The sequence below is a fragment of the Camelus dromedarius genome, chromosome 9 (genome assembly GCF_036321535.1).
Source record: "Camelus dromedarius isolate mCamDro1 chromosome 9, mCamDro1.pat, whole genome shotgun sequence".
NCBI lineage: Eukaryota > Metazoa > Chordata > Mammalia > Artiodactyla > Camelidae > Camelus > Camelus dromedarius.
In genome coordinates, this window is record NC_087444.1 from 52,145,213 (window position 1) to 52,157,944 (window position 12,732).

The window sequence follows — 12,732 nt, forward strand, 5'->3', positions numbered from 1 at the left end:
ATAAGATATTGGTTATTATAAGATATTGACTGTAGTTCCCTGTGCTATATATAGTAGGACATTGTTGTTTATCTATTTTACATATAGTAGTTTGTATCTGCTAATCCCAAACTCCTAATTTATCCCTCCTCCCTTTCCCCTTTGGTAACTACAAGTTTGTTTTCTGTGTGTCTCTTTCTATTTTGTAAATAAGTTCATTTGTATCATTTTTTTTAAGATTCTAAATATGTGATATCATATGGTATTTGTCTTTCTCTTCCTGACTTATTTTATTTTCATATGATAATCTCTAGGTCCATCCATGTTGCTGCAAATGGCATTATGTCATTCTTTTCATGGCTGAGTAGTATTCCACTGTGTATATATACCACATCTTCTTATCCATTCATTAGTTGATGGAGATTTAGGGTGCTTCCATGTCTTGGCTATTGTAAATAGTGCTGCTGTGAACATTGGGTGCACATACCTTGTTGAGTTAGAGTTCTCTCTGGATATATGCCCAGGAGTGGGACTGCTGGATCATATGGTAGCTCTATTTTTAGTTTTTTGAGGAATCTCCATACTATTTTCCATAATGGCTGCACCAAACTATATTCCCACCAACAGTGTAGGAGGGTTCCCTTTTCTCCACACAGTCTCCAGCATTTATTACTTGTAGACTTTTTGGTGATGGTCATTCTGACTGGTGTGAGGTGATACCTCATTGTAGTTTTGATTTGCATTTCTCTGATAATTAGCAGTATTGAGCACCTTTTCATGTGCCTATTGGCTATCTTTATGTCTTCCTTGGAGAAATATCTATTTATGTCTTCTGCCCATTTTTGGATTGGGCTGTTTGTTTTCTTGTTATTGAGTTGCACTAGCTGTTTGTATATTCTGGAAATTAAGCCCTTGTCAGCATGACTTCTTTTTTCACTCACTCATTCAACAAGGCCTCGCAGGCATTTCTCCAGGTGCACACAGAGCTGTCTCGGCAGGTAGGAGCGCTGCTCAGAGAGAAGAACCAGGTCTGGACCTGGCCGGGTAAGAACCCGTCAGTCTTTCCACAAACACTGGTGAACACTCACAAGCCCTGGATACTATTCACAGCCTGAGCAAGAGTCAGAGGGACCTGCACTCAGAGCCCCCAACCCTCCCAGCTGTGTGACCCTGAACTGGTCACTTAACCTCCCTGGGTGCCATCCTGTCGTCCAGTGTGGGGATTAAGTGATAATCTGTGTGGGAGGCTTTGCAGAGAGCGTAAAGGGCCCACAACTGACCAAGCCATGACAATTACCTCAGAAACACACAAGCAAGGGGAACAGCCTAGAGCTTCCACCGCTTGTTTCCAATTTCCCGCAGTCCCCTGGTTTATTCCACAACCAAGACCACTTTCTCCTGATATGTGTATCAAATCACGACTTCTGGAGGACTAGTCTGAAAAGAGGCTGTACTGACCCACTGGCTGGGGTCACCTCGGGCAGCACTTCGGGTCTCTGAACTTGTCTCCTGTCTCTAAAACAGAGAAAAATCCACCCAGTTCCTCAGCTGCCTAGAGGACAAATGAGAAACTTCCTGCAAAAGTGCTTTTTAAACTGGGGCCCCACAAAGCCTCGAGGGAATCATGTTGGGTACAGGCTGTGGCCCCATCAGGAGGTTCCCTCCTGCGAGGGTGGAAATGTGGGCTCAGTAAATGCTTGTTGGACAGTGAATGAACCTTCTCACCTGAAAATAAGAAAGTTAGAGCCCTGGGTCCCTGGTTTAGCAAGGGGACTGGAGGGAAAAGGAAATACTGACCACACCCAGAATGTGCTTCCTGTCTTCCCTCTTCTCTCTTCCTTCCCTCCTCCCTCCCTCCCTCTTCTTTTTACTCAACACACATACTCTCTCCTGTCTTTTCATGGGGAGAAGAGAGAGTAACAATGAGACTGACAAGAGCTCCTCATTTTTGCACATATTTCGCAGTTTTCAAAGCACTGTCACGTGATCACATCTATTTTCTCTTTTGACCATTGATACTAAAATTAAACTAGGCCATCCTGTTTCATCTGACAACCTAATACTCAGCTGCTGGGAGACCTCCCTCAGCACCGACAGGCCCCCACCCTGGCCCGGGCCCTCCCAGGGATGCCTATTTACGTTTTTTTCTGGAATTCATTGATCCAATCTTCAGAAACGGCCCCAGCGCCCCATGAAGTCAGCTCTGTGCCAAATTCTCTGGGGCTGAGATGACCTGGCAGGGTCTCCCCTGGAGAACCTCCCGCTCAGTAGGAGAGGGGGCACATCCGTTAGCAACCTTGTTACCAGGTAGGAAGTGCCCAGTACATCAACAATGTGAAAACTGAGGCCTGAAAAAAAAAGTTATACGGTGTCTGTAAAGTCAGACAGCACATCTGAAAGCACATCTACAATTTTTGCCATCCTTCTCTCTTCCCTAAGGGTTTCCCTTTTTTCCAGCCCCTTCTTCCCACTTCTCCTTCCCAAGTTTACCTCTAGACCAACCCTAAATACCCTGAATGTGTGGAAGTAGAAGGCTCTCAGTATTTCCCTCTCTGGGGGCCATTCATTCTCTATTTCAACAGTGGCTTTTGTGTGTCAAGCCCTGGGCAGATGCACTGAGATCACCACGTGGGTCCTGTGGGTCCCTGCTCATCAAGGAAGGCTTGCCTTCCCCTCCTTCCCTCCCTCCCTTCCTCCCTCCCTTCTTCCCCCCATCCTTTCCCATAGTGTCTGTCCACTCACTGAGTGCGGCCCCGCACTAGGTGCTGAGGTCACCCCTCTGACCTCCTTGCTCTGGTGGGGTTCTCAGGAAGACCCTCGCTGTCACAAAGGAAAGGATGTACCCTCGTCTTTCCTCCTCTTTGACCTGATTTCAGAGCAAAGAAAAAGAGAACCTCTAACCTAAGGGGGCGTTTTCCTCCTGGTGTTGGAGCAAAATCATTTCACAAGCCAGCCCGCCCTCTGCTGGCCAGAGTTGGGGACCGGCCGTGTTTGTGTCACAAAACTCCCTGCAGAGGCGGTGCCCCCACGTGCTCGGGAAGCGTTGTCTCCCGCAGCGTCGCTCCGCCCTCGCTCTCCCCGGCCACCTGGGGCAACCCTCCCTCTACGACCGCCTCCTCCTGGAACCTTCCCCCCAGCCCACCTCAACTCGTGTCTTTGCGGTTCTCCACACTTCCCACCTGGTAACAAGGTTGCTAACGGATGCGCCCCCTCTCCCTCCTACTGAATGGGAGGTTCTCCAGGGCATACTCTGCCAGGTCATCTCGGGCCCAGAGAGTCTGACACAGAGCTCTCTTCCCGGGGACGTTTGGGCCATTTCTGAAGACTGGATGAATGAATTCCAGAAAAAACCGTAATCAGGCATTCCTGGGAGGGCCTGGGCCGGGGGCCTGCTGGTGCTGAGGGAGGCCTCCCTGAGACAGGGTGTTAAGTTTCAGATGAAACACAGGACGCCCCAGTTACATTTTAACTTAGGATAAACTGAGGTGGGAAGCCCCATGGAAAAGACCAGGGGGACCCCCAGGTAGAGCCACTACTTTCTTGCCAGCGCCATCCGGTTCCCTGTCGCAGCAGCATTATCTAGCTTTTTTGCCTGTATAAAACGGCTTCCTTCTAGGAAAGCAGAATTTACCCCTAAGATTCTATTGGTTCCCTGAGCTCACTCCTGATTGGTCCATTTCCAAAAAGCTCGTTCCTGATTAATCAACTTTGTTACACCTTATTTGCATACGATGTTGCAAAGTCTAGACTGGCAGCCTATAAAAGCCTGTGTAAACCTACAGATGGGGTCCGAAGCTTGGAGAGTTAACTCTTCTGGGTCTGCCAGCATAATAAACTTGAGTTCTCCAACCCTCTGAGTGCTGCTTGGTCTCTTGTCAGGATCCAGGCTGCTGTCACAACTGAGCTGTAACACTTTGCTGCAATAAAACAACACATTTTTTAAACTTTTTTTTTTTGGTATAAGTATGTTCCAAATATTGCATAGTACATACATACTGAAGCTAAAAAATGTCTTTGTTGTTTATCTGAAATCTGAATTCAACTGATGTCCTGTATTTTATTTGCTAAATCTGGCCATAAGGAACCATCTGGACAAGGTGGGGGCAGGCTGGAGGGAGGCTGGGCAGGCAAGTCCACAGACAGGGTGGGACAGGGCAGAGGATCTGTGTCTAGATCCAGCCTGGGGCCACAGGGAGGAGAACAGGAAAGCAAACGTCTCATTTTTTCCTGGAATTGGCATCCACGTCATGGTGGTGAGGTGGGAGTGAAAACAAGGAGAACCTTGCCTGCTCTCAAGGCTCTGCTCCAATGGGCCTCCCTCCCCAGTCTTCCCTTGGGGATCCCAGCACACACCCACTAGCAACACTGTTACCAGGGGAGAAGTGACAAACACACAGAAAATACAAATACATTTTACAGATGTGAACACTGAGGCCTAAAAAAAGTTACAGCATCTCTCCAAAGTCACACAGTGCATTTGAAAGCCATGGTCTCAAACATATGCCGCTTTCACCATCCATCTCTCTTCCTGCTGTGTCTCCCTTCCTTCCTGTCCCCTCTTCCCAGTGGTCCTCCCTTCAGTGTCTTCAGACTTGCATCTGCAGGACATACCAGCACGTACCACACCCTTAAGGGCAGAAGTTGGTCTCCTCTGTGTTTCCCCCAAGACACCTAGAAGGTATCAATAATTGGTGGGAAATGAATAATGGATTTAAAGAGAAGTGGTAACCTGGGAGCGCCTGACTCATCGGTAAATGGGACATTAACCAAGCCTACCTTATAAGGTAGTTAATTGGCGTAAGGCCCCTCGAATGAGGCCAGGCAATAATGGTCCTGCTGCATTAATGTCAACGCTTACCTTCACGATGACTGCTGAAACGCTGCTCCCTGAGACGTGTGGCTGCTGGCGTTTTTCCTGGACTGGTACTACATTCCAGTTCTTTCCCACATTTAATGGCACCTGTGACAATCACAAGACATTTGGGGGAGATTTCCTTCACTTTCTGAACAAGGGTTCAGCTGGGTCCTGTGAATGTGATTTGGTAGCACATTCTCTCAGCAAAATAATCTCTTGGCCCCATTTCCCCGTGACCATAGCTGTGCATCAATGTTTCTAGCTATATTAGAGCCCATTTATAATGATTTATGGTAATTACGTTGGACAAGAGTTTGATGGCTATTAGGCCTCTTTATTTGGCTGAGAAACATTTGAAGCATGAAGCTGTGTGAGACAGCCCCAGCGCCATAACGAAACATCCTTGTATTTGGAACCAATTTACAGTGTCATTTTTGATATTACAGATTATCCATCTTCGGATTCCAAGTCCTTGCTATTGGTGTTCTGCTCTGGTATCAGGAGGACAGCCAGCGGTGGGAGGACAGCCAGCTGCCCCTGGGAGCGGGCAGCCGGGCTAGTACCGGACCTAGGAATTGAATTCCCAGAGACACCGGTGTCACCCAACACTCAGCTTTTTCACTAGCACCTTTCTACCCCTTGTTTGCAGTGAGATCCTAGGACAAATGTAAATACCATCTCTAGTCTTGCCTCGGTGTCCCCTCCTCTTGCCATCACTTGCAGAGTGAACAGGACAGCCAGGACTGCCACCCGGCCAGCACACACCAATATCAGCTGTTTGGGGCTAGCATTCATGCCAAACCTGATGTTTGGTATTTGAATATCATTCCTGAATAAAATAACCATGAAATTATGACAAATAAGAATCTCTCAGGCTGTGACTGTGCCATGCCAAAACAGCTGGATTAAAAAGTAAAAACTTAATCAACAGCCCAGATGTTTAATTTTCCACAATGACAAATAGAACACATTCATCTGCATTTTTTCTCCACTTTCCATCTAAATGTTTCAGTGTAGATTTATACTCTGGCTTTTTTCCAGATCTCTGCAATCTGCCCGCACAAACACCTGAAGAGATGTTTTTATATATGCCCATTTTTATAAGCACAAGAAAAGTAAATGCTGCCCAGGAAGACCTGAAGTAAGGCTGTGAAAGCTGGAGACTGACCTACAGCCACAGCCAGTGGGTGTCCTGACTCCCCCTGCACGGGCTTAGGGGCCCAACCACTGTGTCCAGGGCCCCCTGGGAAGAGGTCTTTCTCTGAAAGCAAGAGCCAGCAGGTGCCATGTGATTTGTTTGACCATCGTTTTAATGAGAATTAACAATAAGGGAGCGCTTACTGGATTAAGGAGCCCAGGGCTGCCTGAGCCTGGCAGGTCCGATTCATTTATCCTGCTCTTTGTTCGGAAACTCAGGTTGACTTTAATGATGAGAAATAAAGTGGCTTCCAGGAGTCTCTCTTGGCACTAATGGTGCCTGGGCACACTTTCTTTAAATAGACATTGATATGCAAGAACACCTTTGTCATCTGAACGCCCATGGACCAAATTTTGGACAATTTAACTGCTCTTGGTAATTGGATTCTGTAAAACTCCAGCCATTTCACTGTCTCCATTGAGGGGGCAAATTCATTGTTTTAATATCTACTGGTAAACTTAGGGTGTTACTTGCACAGAGGAAACCCATGAAACAGAAACTGGAGATAAGGATGGAAACACTCCTTCAGTGTTTGTGCGGGAGAGTTCAGAACTTGACTCTCCCTCTGTTTCTACCTCTGCCTGGGCTGGGGGAGTGCACGTGGGAAAGTGGTGAAAGTTCAGTCCAACACTGGTGGTTTTGGACCATCTGCTCTCTGTCTCTACCAAGGCTGGGACAGGAAGCCGTTTATGGGGGCCTGGGGAGGGTGGTGACTCCAGCCTCCGCCTCAGAGAGATGGCACTAACCCCTTAAGGCCAGGTGCCCACCTAACTCCCCTGGTCCAGAGGCCAGGGTCTGGGGAGGCTAAGGGAGCAGCTTTCGGCTTTAGTTAACTAAACACCCTCAGTACTGGCCTATGTCCTGGCTCCAGCCTGTGGACCGTGGGTACCCAGCATCCCAGAGCCCTCAGCACTCCCTCCCTGCCACTTCCATCCACACCCATAGCCAGATGTTTCCTCTGAGCCGAAAAGTCAAAATTCCAGCTGCCTTCCCGACATCTCCACATGGATGAGTTGAGCTCAACATATTCAAACCAAATCTGGTGCTTCCCTCACCTGCCCCCACCTACTCCCTTTCCAGTGTTCCCTTTCTCCAGGAAGGACCCTCTGACCTTCCAGTGCATAAGCCAGGAACCTACAAGTCACCTGTGCCCCCTTGGAGACACCTCCTTATCCTTGTCTGACCCACGTCCCTAAGGACAGACCATATCCATCAGTGGCACTGGCACACTTCCAACCTCCAGGATCTGCATGAAGAAGCCAGGGGAAGCTGTCCTTCTAAGCCGGGCAGGCTGGGATTGCCAGGAAGCTAGACCTCTTCAGGAGCAGTCATCGACCCGAGACTGATACCTCCCTCATCCCTCTGAGATGGGTGTCTTATTTCACCCAGTTTCCCACAGGAGTGAGCTCCAATTGCCCAAAGGCGAGATGCACTTCATGCGCTTGCAATGTGTAAGGTTGTAGAGGGGCCCTGTGCTTGGCTGAATACTCTGCTGTCATCATTCTGAATTTCTCAATAATTTAGGAGCACAAGGCCTCACATTTCCATTTTGCACCAGCTCTGCAAATTACACAGCTGGTCCTGCCCAAGGGGTAGCTGTCTTGAGAAGACACTGGCTCCCTTTCCTTCTTCCTTCCCTGTCTCCCTTCCTCACTTGCCTGTTGGTATTTCTTGAGCCCCAAATAAACTACTTGAACTCAAATCCTTGTCTCAGGCTCTGCTTCTGGGTGAAGCTGATCCATGACCCCTTCATATCCATTTCTCCAAAATCTGTCCACTGCCCTCAGTTTATCCTCACTCGCCATGACACTCTCTGTCTCCTGGACCACTGTGGTGGCTTCCCAGCAGTTCTGTCCACGTCCACTCTTTTGTCTCCAATTCCTTCTCCACAGTGGCCAGAGGGTGCGTTGGTTTGTTGGTACAAACATAAAACTAATCATGTCACTTTCTTGCTTGAAACATATCAGTGGTTAATTGCTGAAGCTGGGTGATAGTATGTGGGATCTGTGATCTTACTACTTATGTCTGTGTTTTTAAAATTCCATAATAAAAGCTAAATTAAAAACAAAGTCTCAGTTACTTCCCAATGCTTTTATGAGAACAGACAAAATTGCGGTGGCCCATGAGCCCCTGCATGAGCTGGTGGCCCTTGCTTTTTTGTTCTCTGTACATAAGCTATCCTGGACTTTCTTTTCCTTAGATACACTTTGCTCCTTTTGGCCTCAGGGCCTTTGCACATGTTGTGCCCTCTGCCAGGAGTGCCTTCTCTCCTCATACTCTTTGCTCCCTTCTAATACCTCTTTGTCTAGTTACCTAACATCTCTGTGGCCCAGTTTTTCCTCATCTGTAAAAACCAAGATGATGAAAGCAACTACTTCACAAGGTTTTCTCATCAGATTGCTACTAAGATAAATGTGCCTGGCACAAAGCAAATCATCAAAAAAAAAAAAAAAAAAAAAAAAACAGCTATTCATAGTATAAAAATAACACTGCTTCCTCCAAGATTTGAGTAAAATTGACAATCCAGGAAGCCAGGCCATGTTTATTCTGTGGCTCCAGATGCCCTGAGTTCTCTTGGTGTTTGCACCTGAAGGCCAGCCAGATGCTGTCCACCCACCCTCCACTCATTATGGTAAGAACCCAGAGAACCTTGAAGTGTGATTATCACATGCTTAGGGGACCCAAGACAAGCAATGTCTTTCAGTGAATCAGAAGCCCTGAGGCTATGCCAGCCTGCTCAGCTGGTTCCAGCCAGGTGCTGTTGGCCTTTGGGCAGCAACACAGTCAATCAGGTTCAACCTGGGGTTATCAGAATTAACCAGATATCAAACACTTCCTCTCTGAATCAGCCAGTTTCTTGACCTGCTACGTGGCCATCTGATTATGGTTTAATTGGGTATCACCCATGTCCACAGAAATCCCAAAGAGCATCACGTGCTGGAATTAGGAAGGAGAGAGAGCAGCCCATGGTTCCTGCTATAGACTGAATGTTTATGTCCCCGCAAAATTCATATGTTAAGATCCTCATTCCCAATATGACGGTATTAGGAAGTAGGGCATTTGGGAGGGGATTAGGTCATGAGCATGGAGCCCTTATTAAAAAAAAAAGACCCCAGAGAGCTCCCTTGACCCTTTGGCCATGTGAGGTTACAGAGAGAAGACTGCTGTCTATGCAGCAGGAAGCAAACCCTTACAGACACCAAGTCTGCCAGCACTATAATCTTGAACTTCTCAGCCTCTAGAACTATGAGAAATAAATGTTGTTTAAGCCAGCTAGTCTATGGTCTTTTTGTTATAGCAGCCTGAATGGACTAAGACAGTTACCAAATGCTCAGTAATGTCCAGCCCCTACGCCAATACTTTGAGACCTTTGGCATCCCATTGATTCACCCCAAAGTTACTCTTCTTAGAAGTTCTGTGGTTCAGAAGAGTCTGGAAACTTGCTCAAGGTCACACAGGCAAGATTCAAAACAAGATTTGCCTGCCCTAAACCTGAACTCCGTCTCTAAGGTTTAGTAGCTCCTAAACTCAAGATTTCTGGGCCCCATCCTCTCCCACCCTTATTCAATAAATCTAGAGGCAGGCCTGAGAATTTGTATTTTAAGAGTTTCCTGGATGACTCTAAAGATCAGCTAGGTTTGAGAACCATTTCTAGAGAGCCACTGTATTTCCCCAAATCTAAACAAAATGGCCCCATGAGGCTCAGTTTGTGACCTGGGCCCAATTTCACCACTCCCTGTAAACAGTCAGTTACCAGTCTATTTCGAATCATGCCTGCGCTTATTTTAAATCAAGTCTTTAAACATCTCAATATGTTAAGTCCTTTACTTATTGACTAAATCTCTGCCCTAAGATAGCATTTATTCTGCGACTAGGTACACTGTGGACCCTTCCAGCCCTGTGCCCTCTGTCATGCTGTAATCTCCTAGAAACAGAAATTGAGCATCTGTCATCTCATCCTGTGCAGAAAGACACTTAATATGTGCCTCAGCCCAGAACACATGGCTTGATAGGAAAAGATGTCTGCCTTGTTGTCCTCCAATTTTAGTTCCTAGAATTCTGTAGGCTCCTTTCTGGCAGAAAGATTAGACCAAGGGCTGCTTTAAAGACACAGTTCTATGCCCTCCAAGGCATTAAGAGACTGGAATCATTCAGGAGCTTTCTAGAGCAGAACCATCTCTGCAGTGAGAGCTGCAAGTCTGAACCAATTTAGGAGAGAAGTTGCTGCTTATGAGAAAGAGACTTGGCTGAGCTTATAAATGGATTTTTTTTTTCATGAACTTCTTTTCCTGCCTCTGATTTCAGAACTGGAGCATGCTAGATTATGCTTCTAACAAATGCCTTTCCCTATTCAAAAACTGTGCTTACAATAAGAACCACTTTTAATAAGTCAAGGAATTGATCTAAAGAGTGGCTTATTTCATACAGGCTATATTTCTCTCTATTTAAACAGTATAAACCCTCTTTTTCTACTATATCCACAGAAAGCCTCAAGAAGCAATAACTTAATAGCTAAAATAAATGTTTCAATTATCTGTTCAAAAAATAATAATATTGCTGTACTTAAACATTTAAAAATAAATTGCTGACTCTTTTGTGAGGCGAACGTGATAATGCTGACTCTTTTGATGAGTCTTTTCAGAGATGGCCAGAAAAGATACTAAAAATGTCCCATAGAATTATTAAAAAAAAAAAAACCCGGCAGATAAAATGATTATGACAGTATAAATGATGACAAAACATTTTAATGAAGAGCAGAACTTAGTTAACTCTTGTCTACACCATGTCAAGAAATCTGTTTGATCTTTTGCTACTGAATTGTTTTTTCCTAATAAGTTGATTCAGTTTGCCAGACTGGCATCAAGACTGTACGTGTACCAATTTCTGTTAGTGCAGTGAACTCAGTCTCTGCATGTATGGCAGAGACGATTATGTGTGGCATGTGGTAGCCTTACTGGTCTGGACATCCCATCATTTGGTCCCAGGGACCAAAGACATGCCAGATCCCCGCCCAAGGATTTAGCTACTGTGACCTTTTTGTTAGGGTCACTAGACAGACACTAAATGGACATGAACCAAAAACACACAGGAAGGGGCACAACTGGTGGAGACAGGCAGAGAGGCTTCACCAAGAGGGGACTTTGCAGCCATGTCTTGAAAGATAAGAGAACAACTGGCAGATCATATTGCCTCAGGGACCCAATTAACCAGCTAGAGAAAGAAGGAAGTAAGGAAAGAAGGAAGAAAAGAAGGGAGATATCAAGAAAGAAAAAAAGAAAGCAGGCAGGGGGAGAGACATAGATATTGATATATGGGGATCCCCAGCAAAGAAAGGTCCTAACCAGTAATTCTTCACAGAAATCTCCTATAGAATTGACCTCAGAGAGTTGATAAATACTTCTAACACTGTATTTCTCAAAGAACTCTAGGGTTCTGCAAGGTATCAATAGGGGCTCTGTGAAAGACCATGATTCAAAAAACAATAATAGAGGGAGGGTATAGCTCAGTGGTAGAGCACATGCTTAGCATGCACAAGGTCCTGGGTTCAATCCTCAGTACCTCCATTTAAACAAACGAACAAATTACCTCCCCACTAAAAATTTTTTTTAAAACAATAATAAATATTATTTATGAACTTCACATGCCTTATGGTAAAATGATGGACCAAAAAAGATAAAGTATGACCCCCCCCCAAAATTAAAGTAGATCAAAAGGACCTGTGCAATTTTTGTATTGAGCTACTTAATAGGCAAAGGTAATGGGAGATATATAAGATTCTTTTATCAAAAAAGAAGAAAATGTATCAAATATAAGAAAATCTTACCATACTAAAATTGAACTTTGATCTTACAATATAGGTCATGGTAGGAGACTCTCTGGTGGGAAAGTATAGCCAGTTACTGTTATTCTAAATAAATGTATGATGTTTACAGTTTTTATTTAATATATAATTAATAGATATTCATTGAAGAAAATATGGCAACCCCAGACAATCGGAAAGAAAATAAAATTCTTAATAAATCACACCTTGGTTTATGACATATGCAAGCATCTGCAGAATACTTTTTCTGATACACAGAATCATGGCTCAGTGTTGTCTCCAGAACCCTCAAAGAAAGATGAAAGCTTTCCAAGAAGGTATAGTGTAGTGGACTCTGGTGACTGCTCTGCCACTTACTACGTAACACTAGGCAGATCCACCTCTCTGCACCTCTGTGCCCTCATCTGTGAAACTGGGATAGGAACAGTACCTACCTGAGGGCTTATGAAGACTAAATGAGCTACAATGAGTTCATGCTGTACAGCACAGGGAAATATATTCAATATTTTATAGTAACTTACGGTGAAAAAGAATATGAAAATGAATATATGTATGTTCATGTATGACTGAGGCACTGTGCTGTACACCAGAAATTGACACAACATTGTAAACTGACTATACATCAATAAAAATATATATTTAAAAAATCTGTTATTATCTATAGAAGTCATTTTAATGGTATAGCCCAGTTCTTGGAAGATTGATAATATACAGAATTCACGTTTGATAACTCTCACTTATCTAGGAGAGTTGATTAACCAGGGTGCTGCCTTCTTTGACCATATCAGGTAACAGAAAATTTATTGTACTTGGTGTTGTCCAGGCATACATTAGAAAGGATAGTTAACATCGCTATGGGTAGCTTAGTATAGACACAGA

At 45.0% G+C, this 12,732-nt stretch overlaps 1 long non-coding RNA gene across 2 annotated transcripts in view; it reads right to left on the minus strand.

Moving 5' to 3' along the window:
• Positions 1-3,490: 3,490 nt before the first annotated feature.
• LOC135322043 (uncharacterized) overlaps positions 3,491-12,732 on the minus strand; it is a 42,680-nt gene continuing 33,438 nt past the window's right edge. For both annotated transcript variants that reach the window (XR_010382322.1, XR_010382321.1), the window contains exons 2-3: positions 4,838-4,939; positions 3,491-3,896 (exon numbers count right to left, since the gene is read on the minus strand). This is a non-coding gene — a long non-coding RNA (uncharacterized LOC135322043). The remainder of the gene's footprint in view (positions 3,897-4,837; positions 4,940-12,732) is intronic.